General features: G+C 44.6%; 1 protein-coding gene across 4 annotated transcripts in view; it reads right to left on the bottom strand.

Annotated features, from left to right (window-relative positions):
• The window catches only part of ADISSP (adipose secreted signaling protein), a 183,612-nt gene extending 165,817 nt beyond the window's left edge, over positions 1 to 17,795 (bottom strand). For all 4 annotated transcript variants that reach the window (XM_075572792.1, XM_075572819.1, XM_075572810.1 and 1 more), the window contains exon 1: positions 17,640 to 17,795. The gene's annotated coding sequence lies outside the window, so the exon portion shown is untranslated. The remainder of the gene's footprint in view (positions 1 to 17,639) is intronic.
• Between the last annotated feature and the right edge of the window lie 3,047 nt (positions 17,796 to 20,842).

Genomic DNA, 20,842 nt, shown 5'->3' with positions numbered 1-20,842 from the left:
GTAAATACATGTGTCCTGCTCCCCGCAGCCTCCCTGCTCCCCAAAGCCTCCCCTCCTCCTCTCCTCATTGCCAGGGGTTCCCCCGTGCATCTGCTTACACTGCAGACTTTGAGGATAGAGTCAAAAAGCCGGCAAAAAAAAAACCAAATAATAAACAGGCCGCCTCCCTACGAGCTCCTTCCCTGCTCACCTCCTCATTGGCTCACACGCGCACCACGTGACGCGTCAATGCTCCAGAACACCTTCTTCTGGTAGCGCTGGCCGGCTGACGCGTCACAGCACGTAGTGAGCCACGGAGGGAGGAAGCAGCGGAGACCAACAGATTGCAGGTAAGGGGCTGGTGGCGCACGCGGCCGCACGCACCACCGGACGCAGCGGGACCAAGCCCCTAGACTCTAGGTAGAACAGACTCTCCAACGGAACACACACTCACACTCACACTGATGCTGCAGTCCCGTTTTAACAATCTTGTGCCTTAAAACACATTTAGTTGTGCTTTACTGTAAAAGCACAAGTATTAAAAGGCGTGCTCCCTGGGTGGTCCCTTAGATCCAGACACTAATTTAATAATTCCATCGCCATTTATATACTTCACCAACTTCTTTATGTACAATAATAAATTTCTCTCCTGGCTCTTATAGTTCTCCGCATACTTCTGAATAATAATATCATCATCAATCCATCCTCATATTTAGGGTCCAAGTTTCACATCCACACGTGAGCACGGGCAGAATGCACTGGTCCTCGAGGCACAATGGAAAGTTCCCTTGAAAGATTATCTTGTTTCTTCCAAATGCCTCCATCCCATCTTTATTGTTCTATCGATTGCATTCAAAAGCTTCCCATTCATCGTTACTTTCCGGCCAAGGTAGACAGTCTTCGACTTCTAGTTCTATTCCATTTATTTTGATCTTTGCAGCGTTGACACATTTGTTGAACCTCACGTTGGTCTTGCTATATATAATTCATATGCCGGCCCACTTACTTGCTTCGCGAGTGCTCCGATTTGTTGCTGTGGGTCTTCTGAACTTGTTTTTTTGCCACAACAAGGTCACCCTCAAATCGAAGATGACAACAGTTATTTATTTTTTATTTTGATTCCTTTTCTTCCCAATTCAATGTCTTGAACAATTCAAGTGTTCCTGTGAAAAGATTTGTCGACAAGGCATCTTCCCTGTCACACTCTTGCCGATCCTCATCTTGCATGCATCGTCAAACATCAATGGTTGATGTGGCATTCCCGTAAATATTACATATATCAATGTACGCATCTTCAACACAATGCAGTTGTTCTGGCCCAAGCACATCCTGACAGATGAGAAGGGACCGGCAGGTTAACTCAATCCCATATACAGTTGTGTGAAAAAGAAAGTACACTCTGAATTCTATGGTTTTACATATCAGGACATTAACAATCATCTGTTCCTTAGCAGGTCTAAAAATTAGGTAAATACAACCTCAGATAAATCATCCACAATATGTCATGTGGTGTTGTTTAACAAAAATAAAGCCAAAATGGAGAAGCCATGTGTGAAAAACTAAGTATACCTAATGATTCGATAGCTTGTAGAACCACCTTTACCAGCAATAAACTTGAAGTTATTGTTTTCTGTATGACTTTATCAGTCTCTCACATCGTTGTGGAGGAATTTTGGCACACTCTTCTTTACAACGTTGCTTCAGTTCATTGAGGTTTGTGGGTATTTGTTTATGCACAGCTCTCTTAAGGTCCAGCCACAGCATTTCAATTGGGTTGAAGTCTGGACTTTGACTGGGCCATTGCCACACCTTGATTCTTTTCTTTTTCAGCCATTCTGTTGTAGATTTGCTGGTGTGCTTGGGATCATTGTCCTGTTGCATGACCCAATTTCGGCCAAGCTTTAGCTGGCAGACAGATGGCCTCACATTTGATTCTAGAATACTTAGGTATGGAGAGGAGTTCATGGTCGACTCAATGACTGCAAGGTTCCCAGGTCCTGTGGTTGCAAAACAAGCCCAAATCATCACCCCTCCACCACCATGCTTGACAGTTGGTATGAGATGTTTGTTCTGATATGCTGTGTTTGGTTTTGGCCAAACGTGGCGCTGTGCATTATGGCCAAAAATCTCCACTTTGGTCTCGTCTGTCCAAAGGACATTGTTCCAGAAGTCTTGTGGTTTGTTCAATTGTAAGCCGTACTGCCATGTTCTTTTTAGAGAGAAGAGGCTTTCTCCTGGCAACCCTTCCAAACAAACCATACTTGTTCAGTCTTTTTCTAATTGTACTGTCATGAACGTTAAAATTTAACATGCTAACTGAGGCCTGTAGAGTCTGAGATATAACTCTTGGGTTTTTTGCAATTTCCCTGAGCATTTCGCGGTCTGACCTTGGGGTGAGTTTGCTGGGACGTCCTGGGAAGATTGGCAACTGTCTTGAATGTTGAATGAATTGAATGAATACCTCTGTGAGCGTCCACCTACAGTGTACTTAGTTTTTCACACATGGCTTCTCCATTTTGGCTTTATTTTGTTAAATAAATCATGACATGGTGTAATATGTCGTGCTGTTGTTCATCCGAGGTTGAATTTACCTATTTTTAAGACCTGCTAAGGAACAGATGATTGTTATTATGTCCTGATATGTAAAACCATAGAATTCAGAGAGAGAGGGTGTACTTTCTTTTTCACACAACGGTACCAAGCAAGGGAACCCTCTTACTTGAAGTGTTTATTTGGGGCAACATACAAATAAAAGAGGGGGAGTACTGAGGGAAGAGGGAAATGAGAGCAATGGAGGGGAAGGAGAGCTATGATGGCAGTGGGATAAATGCAGGATATAGGGATCGGAAACAAAAAAAAAAATCAGTAACTTTACCAGGATAGGAGAGATGACTGCTCAAGATGGCTGCTGGTACGAAAAGGCAGCATGATTGTCTGGGCTGATGGGAGATTTACTGGGACAATAACACATGGCAGGGGGGGGTAGAGCAGTCCAACCTGGTAAAAAGACAGGGGGATTACCAAGGCAACTAGCTGAAGCCAAGGAACCCCACATGGGGTCGCAACAGCTAGGCTGAGGAGTGCTAGCAGCCTGAAGACAGAAAAAACACAATCCTGTTCCAGGACAGCAGTTAAAACCACCAAGGTCTAGAGAGAATCAAATGCTTTTTTCGTAATCTACGATTCCTAAACAGAGTGGTAGATCGTATTCATTACTTCGGGAAACCACTTGTATAGTTGGATGTGATCCATTGTGTTAAAGTCGCTGCGAAGTCTCGCTTGTTCTATTGGCTGGGCGAACTCCAGGGTCTCTTGCAGCCAATTCGCGAATATCTTTGTAAAAGTCTTGTAAGGGATTGGCAGTAGGCCAATTGGTCTATAGTTCGAGGTCTTCATTGTCTCCTTTCGTGGGGCTCAGGATAACTATGGTATTGTTCCATTGTTGTACAATTGTCCTTTTCTTCAAGCAGTATGTAAATAGTTTGGCAAGAATTCTCTACATCTTCACCAGCAGCTGTCAAAATTTCACTTGCAACTCCATCTTCCCTGAGGACCTTCCCATTCTCCATGGATTTTATTGCCTTTGCCGCTTCTTCTGGAAGGACGCATGGTACATCATTGGTGGTTTGTGCTCCGTCTCCTTGCTGGAATATGCCCCGTGTAATCTCTCCCTCGCAATGTGACCACATGCATTGAAACTCATCTCCGGCTGAGCATACACCCATTTTAATTTCTGTAAGACTTGCAGCTATAGCAGTGTGTGTGATATCAGCTCTAACATCTTTAGTGAAGAAGCTACTGATCTTAGCTAGAACGTTTCTGCTACACAAACATGAAAGCATATCAGAAGATAAAAGTGTAATAATAACATGTCCGGATGCAAATGGTTTAAAAAGATTCCATTTAAGTTGGGTCGACAACTACAAAGAAAAAATGATAAAACCACAAAGAATCTGCACACACACACTATGCAATCGCTTATTCTAAACACCAGCGTGCGCAAACTGGGGGAGATTGTTTGCGGGGCGCGGGGCTTACAGAAGCCCTGCGCACTTCCCGAAGGCACTTAAATTAAGTTCCGGGAAAGCGGCAAAGCCCTCTGTAAACTGCAATTATCTTGGCTCAGGCGGCTTCTGGAGACGTCGCCATGGCAACGTGGCGTCAAATGACAGCGAGGTCATGTGCCGTCATGGCAACGTGACGTCATGTCGCCAGAGCCGAGGAAAGAGGGGGGGGGGGGGGGCGTGCAGAGAGGCGCAAGTGGAAAAAAATAAATAATAATAATTTGATTGTGATCCCCTGCTATACACAATGCTTTTACACAATATAAAATCAGACCACAGGCATTGGTGTTTGAGATACTGTAATTATACCATGGCCCTATTGTGCACTTGTGTTGTACAATGTCGCTCCAACAGGTTTGTGCTGTACTCCAAAAAGCAAAACAAAGATTTAAGATAGGTCAGTGAAGCTTTACATGCCGGGTCAGTGCGGCCTGAACATGAACCTGTTTACAAAGTGGTCATTTGTGCTAACTTTGATTTCTGGAAACCTCTGCCATGTTAAGCGTCAATTAAACAAAGGGACAGGATAAGAGGGATAATGCTGAAATAAGAATAATAAATCCCCGCTTAAAAACTTACAATATTTACAGACACTGCAAGGATAAAACTATCAGAAGTTTGAAATACTGGTCTGATTTTTACGGGGGTGATTTCCATAAAAAAAAAAAAAGGGAAGATGCCTTAATTACCTTGTGTTAACTCATTAAACATGTTACTGCTGCTATTTCCCATGATCCCAAGCTTGTTGCACTGCATATTTTAACCCCACACCCCTTTACAACTTATTTCACTGCAGCCTCTCCGAAAACTGACTGCACAAATTACCTCCCACGCCCACTCAGCCCACTGAAACCCAGAACTTTCAGCATTGCATTGCTTAGCATTGCAATGCAGCAAAACATTTGACAAGGAACAGGCACACCCCTGCAGTTTAGTCTGCACACACTCACAACAGCTCCATATAGCACTGCCTACCCCTGGCATCATGAACCTGCTATGTATCTTAACTTATTTCTTTCTCCTGGCCTCATGGAGATGTTACTCTCTATACACTACAAACTCCTCCATCCTGGCCCACACCCAACAACACCATACACCCTGGACTACTCAAAAGCCTTTCACTATCTATGGAATGTTGGTGGAGAACTCTAAAAACCAGCACACCAACCACTGCTCACTCTAATGGCATACACCACAAATCACCAACTTGCAAACAACTACCCACATTTCTGCTCACACTATTACTCTCTTTAGCAGGTGATCTTGAACCAAACCCAGGTCCTCCCATTTCAAATCTGTCCCATGCCCCTGAGAATTCCACCTTTAAAATCCAAAAAGGGCTATCTGTCGACCATATAAATAGTCGGAGCCTGCTGCCCAAACTGGATGAACTAAGGGCATGGTGCCTTATGCATAAACCCAAAGCCATTGTTCTTACAGAAACATGTAAGAAACAGCTAACCCATAAAACCCCTGATGCAAATATCGCCATTCAGGGATACTCCATTTTTAGGAGAGATAGGTCAAAGAGAGGAGGAGGGGTAGTTTACACTGTTAAATTGCCCCCAAGCCCACGCTCTTTTGAAATTCTAGTTGGCAAAATCTGCCTCCCCTTTTCTAAGCCCATCTTGCTCGCTGGCATCTGCCACCCCCCTACAATACCTGGCTGATATCACCCAGTTTCTTGGCTCCATTTCCGCTCTGAACGAGAAGAGTGAGTTGCTAGTTCTTGGGGATTTCAACTTCAACTGGCTTGACCCTAGAAACAATAAAATCCAGATACAACTCAAGTCACTTAACCTATCACAACTCATTTCCCAACCCACACGGACAAACCTGAAATCGCACAACCATTCCTTACTAGACTGGATTCTCTCCTCAAACCCCAGCAGAATCCAATCCTCCGGCATCCTTCCTGACATTTTCAGTGACCATGCAATAGTGTACTGTGTAAGAAAAATTCAAACGCCCCATTCAAGCCCTAAAGGTCTCCTCACTAGAACATTTAAAAACTTTAACCCACAACAGTTTCTGGCTGACCTTACCAACTGCCCATGGCACAGAATCGATTTAATTCCCGACCGCGATTCTGCGCTCGACTATTTCCAATCCGAGTTCTTAAAACTCTGCGATACCCATGCTCTACTACGCAAAATAAGGGTACGGGGGGCCCCATCTTCCATGGGTTATATCTGACCTGATTGCACTCTACCAGCTCAGGGATGCCTTGTGGAAAAGCTACACAGTAACTGGCACTACCAAGGATCTCAATCACTACAGATGCCTGCGGAACGTGTGCACAAGGCAAACAAGGCACGCAAAAGCACAATATTACTCTGACAATCTCCACCAAAATACATCAAACCCAGCTAACTTCTGGAAGGTTATCAACAATATATTCCAGCCTCCTAACCATCAACAACCAAGTAATATCACTAAGGGGAATATTACTCTGACAAACCCCACTGGCATTGCAAATGCATTCAATGATAAGTTAGTGGCACACCCCACAAAGTAATTAGCGAAACGCAGCACAAACGCCAAACCTGAATCTCATCCTGGGAGTGCCCACATAGCCCCACCCCTTCCCAACACTGCCCACAATTTTCAATTTGGCCCAGAATCTGAAGAGGAGATTACACAAGCGCTCCTCAAACTTAAACTAAGCAGCCAATGCGGACCCGACTTGCTACAATCTAGGTTCCTACGACTTGGTGCCCCAGCAATTGCCAAACCAATTTCTTCCATAGTCAACTCTATCCTGTCTGCAGGCCATATCCCTAAGACATGGAAAACTGCCAGAGTTGTCCCAATCTTCATAAGTGGGGACAAAAACACTGTCTCAAACTACAGACCAATCTCACTTCTCCCAATTCTATCCAAAGTCATGGAAAAATGTGTCCACTCCCAATTGAACGACTATTACACCAAGACAAATTTCCCCAGCCAATTCGAATCTGGCTTTCGTCCCAAACACTCCACCGTAACTACCCTGCTAAAAGTTTGCAATGAAATCCAGTGTGGAATGGAACGGGGACAACGCACTGGTGCAGTATTCCTAGATTTTGCAAAGGCTTTAGACACAGTTGATCATGCTATCCTGCTTAACAAACTCCAGAGCTCTGGAATAGGGAAGCATGCTTTAAACTGGTTTCAGTCCTACCTATCAGGAAGATCCCAACATGTGTCCATCTCAGGCTCTAACTCCAACCCCCTGGATATCACCTTTGGTGTCCCGCAAGGCTCTGTTCTGGGGCCCCTACTCTTCTCAGTGTTCATCAATGATTCTCCCACAGCTTGTAAGGAAGCCTCAATACACATGTATGCAGATGACACAATCCTATATGCACACAGCCATAGCCTCTCTGACCTTCAACACATACTTCAGTCTGACTTTTTGAGACTCGAATACTGGATTTCCCAAAACAAACTGTTTTTAAACACTGACAAGACTGTAACAATGGTATTTGGGACCAAGACTAAATTCTTAAAGCTTCCAGTGACTGAGCTCCATATTAGAACCAACGCTAACACCACCCTAACCCCTGTAACTAGTTTTAAATACCTGGGCTTATGGTTTGACTCCCACTTAACATTCAGAATGCACATTTATACCCGGACAACCAAGACCAATGCCAAACTAGAGGTACTTTACAGGAACAAATCCTCCCCAAGTCTCCTGGTCAGAAAGCGTATCGCACAGCAGATGCTAATGCCAATTATTGACTATGGAGACATAGTATGGCACGGCACCTCAAACCCACCTTAGCAAACTTGACACCCTCTACAATTCAATTTGTCGTTTTGTTCTCCAATGCAACTACAACACACATCACTGCGAAATGCTCAAAGAACTAGATTGGTCATCACTAGAGTCTAGGCGCAAAGTTCACCTTTCCTATCTTGACTTTAAATTCTTTATGGGCAAGCTACCCAGCTATCTGAACAAGCTCCTCACCCCTACCACATGCAGTACCTATCACCTGAGATCAGACTCCAAAAGACTGTTCATGGTCCCAAGGCTCAACAAAGTATCCGGCCGTTCCTCCTCTTACCGTGCACCCCAAAACTGGAACAACCTACCAGAGACTCACATCCACCACCAGTTTAAGTTCTTTCAAATCTAAGGCTGTCTCACATTTTAATCTGGTCTGTAACTGTTTCATTCGCCCATAATATATATTTTCTTTAACTATGCATGCAATGTCTTGTATATAATGTATACCCTGTTCATTTATGTAACTGTATTTGTAACCATGTATTATTTGTCTTAACTCTGTGCCCAGGACATACGTGAAAACGAGAGGTAACTCTCAATGTATTACTTCCTGGTAAAATATTTTATAAATAAATAAATTTCAACCTGGTCCTGCACTTAAGTTCATTACAAGTACTTCTTGCCATGTGACGTTGCTCTGGTGCGTTAGGCCGCGCTTACAGTCCTTGCGGCGGCGACATCACACTGCGGTCGCTGAAAAAAATCAAATTGAATTGATTTCCAGCGATCGCGACCAAGCCGGCGCATAGCTCCTACTATAAGCACACGTGACGGATTCAATACATTTGTTTTGACGCGACGTCGCCAGGACCATAAGCGCAGCCTCAAGTCGGTCACTGCTCTTCAAATGAAAGCCTAGTCAACGCCATCCCCACCCCTCACGCATCTGTAAGCTCACCGGACACAACATGACAGTTTCACGAGTGGTAATGCAGTGTCGTATTCCTGAGCAGTCACACCCCGTCACCCAAAAAGTATTGGAACATAGATCGCTCAAAGATACAGGCAAATACCTACCAAGCAGTGCTGGAGGAAACCTTACAGACCATTAACTTCAATGGGGTCTTCAACACCGGAAGGCGTCTTATGGCAGAAAACTGCTTAGTAAATATGGGCCTCTGCTTCAACCTTTGGCATCAAGAAAAGCTCTGCTATGGGTGCAACCCCCCACCCATTCTAGTTTGGAAAAATAAAAGTGCCCAACACCGGCCACATTTTAATTGTATATTCTTCACTTTCCTTGATACAACATGTAAGTGATCCCTGCTAGGATTTTGGGGGGAGAAACAATAGGTCTGCAATGTCCTTCACCGGAAATAACGCTCCTAATAGAATACGTGTAATAGGAGTTCTCCGTACAGATACACTCAAGTCAGGGCGCTGAAGGTCTTATTGGGAGAATTGCTTTTCCGTGTCTTTTAAACTCTCTGATGGAAAATAAGGTCTCAAATAGAGATATAATTATCGAGACAAATTAATCAACGTTTGAGTTACTAAGGTGCAAAAGGAATATATATTCCCTAGTACCCAAGTAGAGATGGCCAGATTTCTTAAGCTGCGCTGCGCGCGCGCAGCAGTTTCCCAGTCTGCAGCGAGCTGCAGGGAAAAAGACAAAGGGGGTGGGGGCGTGACGGCGGCGCGGTCATGACGTCACCCGGCAGGATTGCCCTCATTGGCTGAACAGCTGCAGGGCGTGGCCTAGCGCTCCGTCGCTAGAGCTGATCACAATTTTAATGTCAGCCTGAAAAACTCGCCACGCAGCAGCCGCCCCTCGCAGCAGGCCCGGCCCCACTGAGGGGCGCCACAGCAGCCAGAAGGGACCAAGCCTCATGCGGATTTGGATCCGCCTCGGATTGGGCGGTTTCTTGGGTGCGCGGATTTCCACGAATCAGTCTCAAAAAGGGTCTATTTGTCGTTTCATTTTTTTTTTTTAAATCACAGACAATCCACTTTTTTAATAATTTGCCAAACGATTGCAGAATCTGCAGATTGGAGCCTTAAAAATCCATGCAAATTGTATCCAATGGTGGTTTTAGATTAATCCGCACTGACTGGAACAATCCGTCTATGGATTTTACACCGCGGAACGGATTATGAATGGAATGCTCAGGAGATGCCGGGAAACTGAGTTTGACAGTTTCGTCCGTCTCTATTCCCAACCCCTTTGCAGAAGAAATGCATAGCAGCATACGGTTATTGAGGCTCTCAATCACATCCAATTTCCTCTCCTCCATAAACCAAACTACTTTATAATTAAGCAGTGAAGCATCGATCAAAAAAAATCACACACTGCCCAAACTATTCAGATATTTTAAACGTGCCTGTATAAACCAAATGATTGAAAGTAAATGTCTGGTGTTCACACTGTTCATTACGGGAGTGAGCATGCAATCAGTAATTAAAACTGTACAGAGATTCATGCACTGCACATTGCACCTTTTACTTACTGGACAAGCCAACAAATTATTTCACGAAATCAGAAGAGGCAGATCAGACTCATTTACCCCAAGAACCAGTGACATTGCTATTCGGGAAGCAGAGGTAACCCAATACAGGGGGCTCAGATATCCATGCGAGGGAAGGGGGGAGGTATTCAGTTTGGACTTTGCAAGGTGTATGCAGTTACCCCACGTGTGTCTTGCTGGTTCGGTTTACATGTGACCCTCATTTCAACCCTGCAGTAACGAGCGGGTGGGGAGGGGGATACAAACTGGTTGGGCTCACAGTTTGTGAAGAATTACAACACTACATGGGATAACAAGATTAATCATCATCATAGTATACAGTACTTGGTAAATCATGTGAGACACAATTGCTGCATGGTGACAGTTTGGAAAAGCTTCCTCCAACACAGCTTTCTAAATATTTAAAGAGGTGATGTTATAAATAAAATTCGCTTCTTTTCCAGATATTTGTTTTTTTGCAAGGCAATAAGGCACTTCAAACAAAATCAAATAGCATTTGGATGATGGACCGACCTACGCTGAAATACACAGACAAATCAAAATATATATATTTGTATAAGAATATAAACCCACAAACTCTACATTCTGCCATTATTCAAATTCAAGGCCAATTCCTAAAATGCTTAAACTTTCCATTCAGATAACCATTTTTTTTTTCCACAGTTGTCATTTATCAGCAGGAAGGTGATAACATCCAGCAGTACTGCACAATCTCAAATGCTAAAGACTTTGTGAACACACACATACACAAACACACACTATGTAGTTGAAGTCTTATAGGATGCACACCATCCATCGGAAAATGCACAATCAAGCTGTACACCGAAAGATAGGCACTCCAAAATAGGAACAAAAAAAAAGGACAAACTGGTGTTTAATATGTTTCAGACTACACGATTGTTGCCAACACCAAAAAATGTTGTCATTGTGATCAAGTGCAAACTTTAGCAAATGCAGATGATAAATCTTGTTTCTAGGAACCAGACAATTATTTAGTGTGAAGTTCAGCCAACACATTTCACATCTTCTGATCTTTTAGTGAAGAATACAAACTAGGTGCATCCAAACGAAGGACTAATGACCCAGCAGGTATGTAGTGGCACGTGCTGGCACTTTAGGAAGTCTTGTAAACTCCATGCTGCACCCAACAGATTGGGATTCTTACCAATTCCCCCAATACAGTCGGAAGTTACTACTTGGTAACAGGTAATAGAATGTTGGGATGCCCAGCAGAAATGGACTGTTGGTCTGAAACCCAGTCCCCGGATTTTCTAGACGAAAGCCAAATTCCCGCACCAAAATCCATCTGCAATTGTGTACTAAAAATATCTACCCAGATTCCTCCATAACCACCGTTAAATCCATTCTGCCCAGGTAATTCTGCCCAGGTAAATCCACTCTGCTCAGGTAATTCTGCGCAGGTAGTTTTTGTGAAAAACCATCCTGCAGATTCTGGATTTTAACATATCTGCAGAACGAATTCATAAACCGTGGTCGGATTATTAACAAACCGAACTTGGATTAAATCCGCATATCTGAAATATAGTTTTTCCGTGGAGGTGGAGGATTTGCAATCCGCCGCTCAATTGTCAGTGATGGGAGAAGAAAACAGCGGATGCAGCTCTGAGACGAATCCGCGGCTGAAAGGAACTGGACAAATCCAGAAAAATAAAAAAAGTTGCCCATCTCTACTGTTCGGCTAACCCAGTTCTCAAGCCTTTGGTAGTGTAGAGAAGGGGTGCGCAAACTAGGGGGAGGGCGCAGCGGTTACAGAGGCCCAGTGCTCTTCCCCAAGGCATTTAAATTAAATGCCGGGGGAGGCGGAGGCCTCGGCAAGTCTCTTCTTACCACGATTCAGGCGCTCTGTGATCCAACGCCATGGCAACGCGGCGTCACCCCACAGCGTAATTTGATGCAGCTCCAAGGTAGGGGAGGGGCGGCGAGAGTACAGAGGCAGGCAAGACAGGGGGGCACAGCAGCAAAAGTTTGCTCTCCCCTGGACTGTAGAGGTGGCTTTGACCTTTCAGTGGGACAGGGGTGACAGTGGCTGTACAGTCACTCTCTATAGAAGCTGCAGGCTACACAACTGCAGAAACCCTTTGTGATTTGGGCTTCATTCTGCAGCCTGGAAGTGCTTTGCTCGGGCCATAAACCCCACTGGCTTCACCAAAGAGTTACACCATGCCAACAACCACGCTGCGTCCCACGTTGGCACGTGGACCAAGTGCATTTTGTTTCTGCTCTTTGTACATTTTGAAACGATTGGTCCTACTTTCTTGAACCCGCCGTCAGTATCTGTCACGTTTTCTCACTCCCCCTTGAAATACAGGGACAGAGTGCAGCACGGGACTGCCACAGAAACCACACACAATGAAAAACATCAATACCGCTTTCTTAAATAATTTGTCAAAACAAAGATATACGATTGGGTAACGTGTACAGTAAGGGGGTCTGTCCAGCTGTAATATGTTCCCTGCTCACTGGTTCTGGGCTGACTGTCAGGAATAAAACACACGGTACAGTTTACAGATGTAAGTTATCGTGGCTGCAAAGCTTCCCTCACATCCGTGGGATCTCAGGGGCGCAGGATAAGAGTTTTAGTGATGTTGCCTGGGGGAGAGGAACAGGTGGAAACAAAACACTGCCGCGGTTGCTTTGGACCTTATTAAATTAAAATGAAAACCTACAGTACAAATAAAATTAATTGAGGTTGGTGATCTGCTTTAAAGGGGCATAATAGAGCTCAAAGGATTTTTTTTTTGCGGGGGGGGGGGGTGAAAACGCAGTCTGAACACACATTCCTCTATCCCAGGGCTGCTCGTCTCCAGTCTTTGAGGCCCCCCACAGTCCCCCATAATAGGTCAGGTTTAGAGGATATCCCAGCTTCAGCACAGGTGGCTCAGCCAAAGAAGCAGGGACTGATTGAGCCATCTGTGCTGAAGCAGGGATATCCTGAAAACCTGACCTGTTGGTGGCCGTTGAGGACTGGAGTTGGCCTCCCTTGATCTATTCAAAATGTGCAATCCCTCATAATTTATAAAAAATAACATAGTATTCTGTAAATAACAATGGCCCCCGCCTGTTTGCTGAACATCACTACCTGCTTAGCACTCATCGACCACATTGCCTGTTCCCGGACCATGGTTACTTGCTTGCCTCGGACCACTGACCATCGCTACCTGCTAGCCTGTCCCAGCCACTGGACGCCAGACCCGCCGTCACTGCCCGTGACACTCAATTTGGCAGAATTGCTTACTAAAAATGTACTGTTTTCCTACGTTAATTTACCGCTTACAGGTGCTCCCTCTTAATAAAGCAGCAGGATGTCTCATCAATTAGATATATTTACTGACTTGGTATCCAGAAAAAAAAAAAATACATCAAGATTGATAACCTCTGGGGCGACAAGAATATGGGAGGGACCAAGTTCCCCAATGCAGGAGATTTCAACATAGCCGGCCTGGTTTGGTAATGTAAGCGACTGGTTATTCAAACGGCTCAATTAAAAAATATAAATCGTTTTGAATCTGCAGTGGGGTATCCCATTTCATTGGCTAATTTAGCACATTCCACTGAAGCATCCTCACCGGATTATATAAATAAACGAATATCTTATTTTTTGGACTCACTGGCATGGAAAATGCTGAGATTACAACTATATCGGAATAATTTATTAGGTTTAGCTTTCAGAGGAAACAGATTCCTGGCTGGAGATATGCATGATGCATACAAAACAATGGGACAAATCTGGTCCGATTTCTATATGATGAACGGACCGACGCATCTTTGGATATAAATATTACAAGTAGTACCTTTCTACGGAAATAGTTTTTTTAAATTGCCCTCGGAAACTAGAATGAAACAGGCTTTTTAACCCAATTGTGAGTGCATCGCACAGCACATTGCATCAGAGAGAAGGAGCGGCTCAGTGAGTAAAGACACTGACTAGCACCGAGTTTGAAGCAGTGCCTGGTCCAATTCCCGGTGTCGGCTCCTTGTGACCTTGGGAAAGTCACTTTATCTCCCTGTGCCTCAGTGTGAGGCTTCGGGGGTCACGACGGCCGCAGCGGGACCTCCCCTTTGCCGCTCCCCGTGATAGAGGGACTCCCCCTTTCCCCGGCGGACGGCCACTGTGCCGCGGGTGGCTGAGGCTCCGGAAGCAGTTTCCCCTCCTGGGCGCGCGTTCCCCCTCGTTACGGAGCGCGCGCCACAAGAAGTTAATTTATTCACTTCTCCAGCAGTGAAACCACGCCCCCTGATCACACGCAGGCTGCAATCTTGCCCCAAAGCTGCTCACCTGCATTTTCCTCAAAGCAGCCGAACCAGGACAGATCCCTGCACTCCTCCAGGTCTGCCTCCTCTTCCTATTCGCCAGCCGCACTATATAATGCCTATCTTGCCATTCCCACATCGCTCGACATAGTCTCTTCTGGCTCTCCCTTGGCTCTTCGTTTCTACAGGTGGTGACCCGGCTTGGCGGACTTCCCTCTCTGGCTGTGGGCCCCGGCTCCCTCTTGACCTTGTTGCTTCTCACGTCCCTCGACCTTGGCTTGGACTTTGACCTTCCCTCTCCCTGACCTTGGCTACGGCAACGACTACGTCTCTTCCTTTACCGGTACCGCCAAGTATTGCTACACCTATTTCCACTTGGCCTGGCAACGCCTAAAACACCACACTCCGGACACACTACTGCTGCTGCGGGTGCGTGCTCATATACATCCCCACCTCAGTATATGGGACGAATCTGGTCTGCGGGCAGCACCAGCGTAACATTCAGGCACCAAAAACAGATTGTAAGCTCCACTGGGCAGGGACCTGTGCCTGCAAAATGTCTCTGTATAGCGCTATGTAAAACTAGCAGCACTATACGAGAACGTGCTATTATGTCAATGTGTTTTATATTAAAGTCATGTTTCAGGCCTGTGCCTAGGCATACCTTAGGCTAGGGGCAGCAGGTCTCAGGAGAGAAAGGTCATAAGTATAATTGAAGCAGGGGGTCTCCAGAGCTGAACCCCATTCATTTTGGCTCTGGGAACCAGCAGCTTCCGGAGACACCTCCTTAGGGGACACCAGTATCACCTGCTCAGGTTTAAAGCCCCCAGTCACATGGGCCAATAGGAACCCACCTATGAAATTACGGCTATTTGCCCATGTGATGGGACATTTAAACCGGAGAAGGAGATACCGCCACCCCCTAAGGAGGTGTCTCCAGAAGAAGGGGGTCCCCTGCCAAAATGAATGCCGTCCAGCTCCGGAGACCCCTTGCTTCCTACATAGGGGAACAAAAAATAAAAAGTGGGGGGGGGGGGTGGCCTTACTAGGGCTTGCCCAAGGGAGGCACATAACCTAGGGACAGGCCCGGTTACACTACACGTGAGATATAGATATATTTTTTTTGGTAGTTGGGATAGGAGAGCTGTGGAGCGAGCCGATGGAGGAAAATGCCAGAAGTTGCCACAGAATACATCTGACTACTGCTAAACACCACAAGATACTGGTTTGAGAGTTCTTGAGTGCTTTATTTTGAGTGGTACACCTTTATTTCCAGCAGACTGCACTACATTTCTCTTTGCGCCATAGGGATTTTCCTTGATTTGATACCTCTTAGAGCCGTGGCTTTCAGCCTGCGTTTAATGGTCACTAGGGGTTCCCCGACAAAAATGTGGTGATGCTGAAGATAAAAAAAAAATAGTCTACACCAAATCATCTTTATTGTTTATTTAAATATTAGAGCTCAGCCCATACGCGCTTCGCAAAATAACAGGTTGTCTCATTTAATGCTCTATAATATCATCAATTCTTTCTTTCTCCTCACAACTCTTGTCTCTTTGTCTGCTTTCTATCTAAACTGTGTAGCTATCCGAATCTCCCTGCCACCAGGTTATGTGTAATAATAATAATAATAATAATAATGTTCTTGTATAGCGCTGCTACTTTCACATAGCGCTTTACAGAGACATTTTGCAGGCACAGGTCCCTGCCCCGTGGAGTTTATAATCTATGTTTTTGGTGCCTGAGGCACAGGGAGATAAAAGTGACTTGCCCAAGGTCACAAGGAGCTGACACCGGGAATTGAACTAGGTTCCTCTACTCACTGAGCCGCTCCTTCTCATTATCATATCACCGCTATCTCTCACAGAGGGGCGGACAGACTATTATAAATAAATTAAAAAAAGTTATAATTTCATAATTCAGAAAATTTAATATACTGCAGCTTTATAAAAATAATAAACTATATACCATATAGAAAGCTGGTATAATATAAAAAAAAACTACCTTAGCATTGCCATTTTTACATACATGGGATCCCACAATGTCACAATACTATTTTAATTGGTTTCATATTGTCGGAGATTAACATGAGACAATGAACCATCACAAGTCCACATAAATATAAATCGTATCATTTACAAACTTCCAAAACATTTAATAAACCTTTTAAAATATATGGCCATCTGTCTTCTCCTTGAGGATGTGGCAAAAAGCCACGAAACGCATCAGTGGTTCTCAAGCTGTGGTCTTTGTATCACTGGGGGTCCCCAAAGCATTACAAATAATTCACTTCACGCTGCTCTCCTGCAATCTGTGCATTTTCCATCACAATTTACTACGTTTTAATTCAAATAAAAAAATCATATTGATGAACACAAGTGTAAGTAGGAAGATGGATTTCCAGAAAAATTATCACTTTAGTCAGATATAAAAACTTTGGAGAACATCCCAAGTAAAACGACATTTGTGCCATATTGCATTTCTATCGCGACCGCCCCGGTCTGCGGTGCTTTGCACCTATATTATACAAGATATACAGTATACAGTTATGCAGAGGGGAATACTACAAATAGCTGTATTACACATACAGTAAAACACTACATTAAGGGAGAAGTAATCCCTGGCTGCCACAAAAAAAAATGCAATTTAACTGAAGATTTAATACTGATTTTACATGACACAATGTAAGCAGCTCCCCCCCCCCCCATCTGCTATTTAAGTTGCAAATCGATAAAAGAAGCTTTGCTCAATTTCTCACTTTCTATATACACCTCAGACTGTAAGCTCTCTATTCTCTACCTTCAATGTGAATAACAATTAACATTGGATACTTTGATTGCACCCATGGCTTAGATTAGATTGTAAGCTCCCTGGGTCAGGATTCCTTCTCACACTGTATTTATTACACAACGTAACACTTGCATCAGGGGGTATATTATGATCTAGAGATGATAGATATATGTGCATGTGTCAGGTGTGCTCAGTCACACAGCACCGGGATACAGAAACAGTCACAAATGAAACGTGATTACTGCCTCCCACCCCCCGGGGTGATTGATCCCTGATCTGCCCCTGCCTCACCTGTTACAGTTGGATAGTTGTGGCGCGCGGCGGCAGCACCCTCCCTTCCCGTCCGCCCGTCTCCAGTCCCGGGCTCAGACTGAACTCTTCATACTGCGTCCCCCTCCTGACACTACCCCGCCGTGCGCGCGCCGCTCCTCATTGGACGCGATGTTATTGCCCCGCCCCCTTCCCCATGCACACTCTCCGTTGGTCACTGCACTCCACACAGAACCCGCCTTCGCCGCTCTGCTTATTGGCCGCTCCGGCTGTGACGTCACCGCCCCATGTGAGTGCAGTTACATTGTATCTTTTTGCTTGTGCTGGCCACGTGACTGCCAGGGAGAGCATCACACATATCACATCCCCAATGCACAGGCATGGGGTTATTGGGGTTATTGGGGTTATTGGGGTTATTGAATTAATTGTGTCTATTCTTACCTTGATTTATTATTTCACTTTTGCTTCTTTGATGCATTGCTTAAAAATGATGATAATAATAAGAAAATAATAATAGTTGTTACAAGTTTTCAAAAATATTATTTCAGATGGCAAGCCACCTCACTCCCCCCCCCCAAATCACCTCACTCCCCACCCAACCACCTCACTCCCCCCTCACCACCTCACCCCCCCCAAACCACCTCACTCCCCCCACCACCACCTCATTCCCCCCCCCCAACCACCTAATTCCCCCCAACCACCTCACACTCACTCCCCCCCCCAAAAAAACACCTCACTCCCCCACCACCACCTCATGCCCCCCCCAATCACCTCATTCCCCCCGCCAACCACCTCATCCCCCCCAACCACCTCATTCCCCCCCCCCAACCACCTCATCCCCCCACCAACCACCTCATTCCCCCCCAACCACCTCATCCCCCCCCAACCACCTCATCCCCCCCCCCAACCACCTCATTCCCCCCCCCCCAACCACCTAACACCCCCCCCCAACCACCTCATCCCCCCCCAACCACCTCATTCCCCCCCCAACCACCTCATTCCCCCCCCAACCACCTCATTCCCCCCAACCACCTCACACTCACTTCCCCCACCACCCCCAAAAAAATTGAGTCATAGTATAAACTGTTTATTTATATTGTGGTGATCTGATAATTGCTTTTTTTTTGCTGAGCTTATTATTTTAGGGGAATCAGCTGTTTATTATGGGAAAACACTGTTGTTTTGATATGTGTGGATAGCAGTCTCCTCTGTGTCTATTTTAGTATCTGAGCCACTTTGCTCTGCATCTATTTGTTTATCAAAATGTTTTACCAGGAAATAATGTATTGAGAGTTACCTCTCGTTTTCCAGTGTGTCCCAGGCACCGAGTTATAACAACAATACATTATGCACATTATACACAGACATTTCATGAACAGTAAGGGACAATACATGTTATGGATGTATTTACCAGTTACAGACAAGATTAAAGCGTGATAATTGAAGTCTTGAAAGAACTTAAGCTGGAAGCAGCTATGAGTCACATCTCTCAGTATATGTATGAGTACCTCCATGAATGGGTGAATGCAGGTATGTAGCAAATGCATGAATGAGCTTGTGTATAGAAGCATTAGCGCAAGTAATATAACAATTTGTCCGTTATCATACTATTGTGGGGCACTACAATATGCTTCCCCTGTAAGCCTTTGATACCCCAGTCCGAATATATCACTAAGATACATTTATTTACTTGAATGGGCCATGAGGACCTCTTATGGAATAGCGCCTAAGTATGGGCCCAAATCCCACTGACATAAAAGCATGGATCTTGTGATGCTTTTGCACGATTATTCTACTAGATTTTCAGCAAAGGGCTCTATGTATCACAGGTAAAATGTAAACGCACAATCGTTCTTTTGCCGCCACCCGTGCTGAGGAATACCTTCTCCACGCAGTGGTCTTTGTTGCCCCATATTTTGGTACGTCTGTGTCTGCGATGAGATAAGAGATTTATGAAGGAAGTGGGCGGGGTCGGGCGGAGTTACATTTGCATATTGACGCAGGTCTATGTGTGAAAAAATGTGCGTCCTGGGATTACTGTTCTTGACGGTTTTCTGCGTTGCTTTTATCCGTCACCTTAAAGACAGTGCAAGTCTGTATTTAGATGAAGGTAGTCCGTGGAATCCGGAAGCGGAGCACAGCAACGGTGAAACAAAAAGGAGCTGCAATCTACTATGAAAATTAAAAACCTTTTATTGTGAGGAGGTGGGGGGGTCAGAACCAACTCTGACGCGTTTCGGGACGAATCCCTTTGTCAAAGAGTTGGTTCATGTTCGTTCACAGTGCCCGTTATGTATCCATAGCTCCGCCCCCAACCGTGACGTCATTCAGTGTATTTTTTTGGCGCGAAGGTTTCTTGCAGCGCTATTATTGGTTCCTACCCTCAGCCAATGTTATCCTGAGAAGGTGAATAAATTATAGGCAGCAATTGGATGGTTGCGGAGCAATAATGGAACTAAACTGGCAACTGTGTAAAACATATACAAGGGATTATAGTGCAACATAAAAACAACAATTACTAACAGTATCATTAAAAGGTCACAATGAATAAAAATAGAGATACGAACAATACATATAACCTATTCATCAGAGGAAACAGATAATGTTAATGTGGTATATAGCAATGTCACAGATATTCAGCATAATCCATAGTTAGTATATAAAAAGCTGAATATAATGGGTTGTACAGAAAAGTGCAAAAAAGCCGATTCACAGTTATAGTGTATCAACGTACTTATCATAGTGGGCAGAAACATAATGGTAATATAATGGGTAGAAAGATAATACCAAATATGCAATTATAGTGTCTCGTGAAATGTTTACAACAAGGTATCATTTTATAATAAATCTACTCATGACAAATATATGTGGTTAAGGAAAATAGTTCCGAACGAATTCATAAAAACAAGTCTGTATTTAGCGCAGAATGCTATCGCTGCATGCGCAGAACTCTAAAAAATGGTACAAATACACTTAATAAATATGTCGTGTTTTAGAGAAAATTACTATTTGTTTTAGGTAAATGCGCCAGCGCAGAGCATGTTCTAAGTACAGTATTGTAACAGGGCATTAACCCCTGTCTAAAAAGGCTTCTATAGAAAGCCTGTATTGGTCTGAGGAATCCAGCAAGGAGCTGATTAATGGCCACTAGAGACATTTAACCAGTCTCCATTTGACTCATCAGACAGGTAGAAAACCCTCCTGCTTGAACTGCAGGGGACATC

Source organism: Ascaphus truei, chromosome 1 (assembly GCF_040206685.1).
Source record: "Ascaphus truei isolate aAscTru1 chromosome 1, aAscTru1.hap1, whole genome shotgun sequence".
NCBI classification, from domain to species: domain Eukaryota; kingdom Metazoa; phylum Chordata; class Amphibia; order Anura; family Ascaphidae; genus Ascaphus; species Ascaphus truei.
Note: the sequence above shows the minus strand (reverse complement) of the source record. Positions and strands in the feature narration are given on the sequence as shown.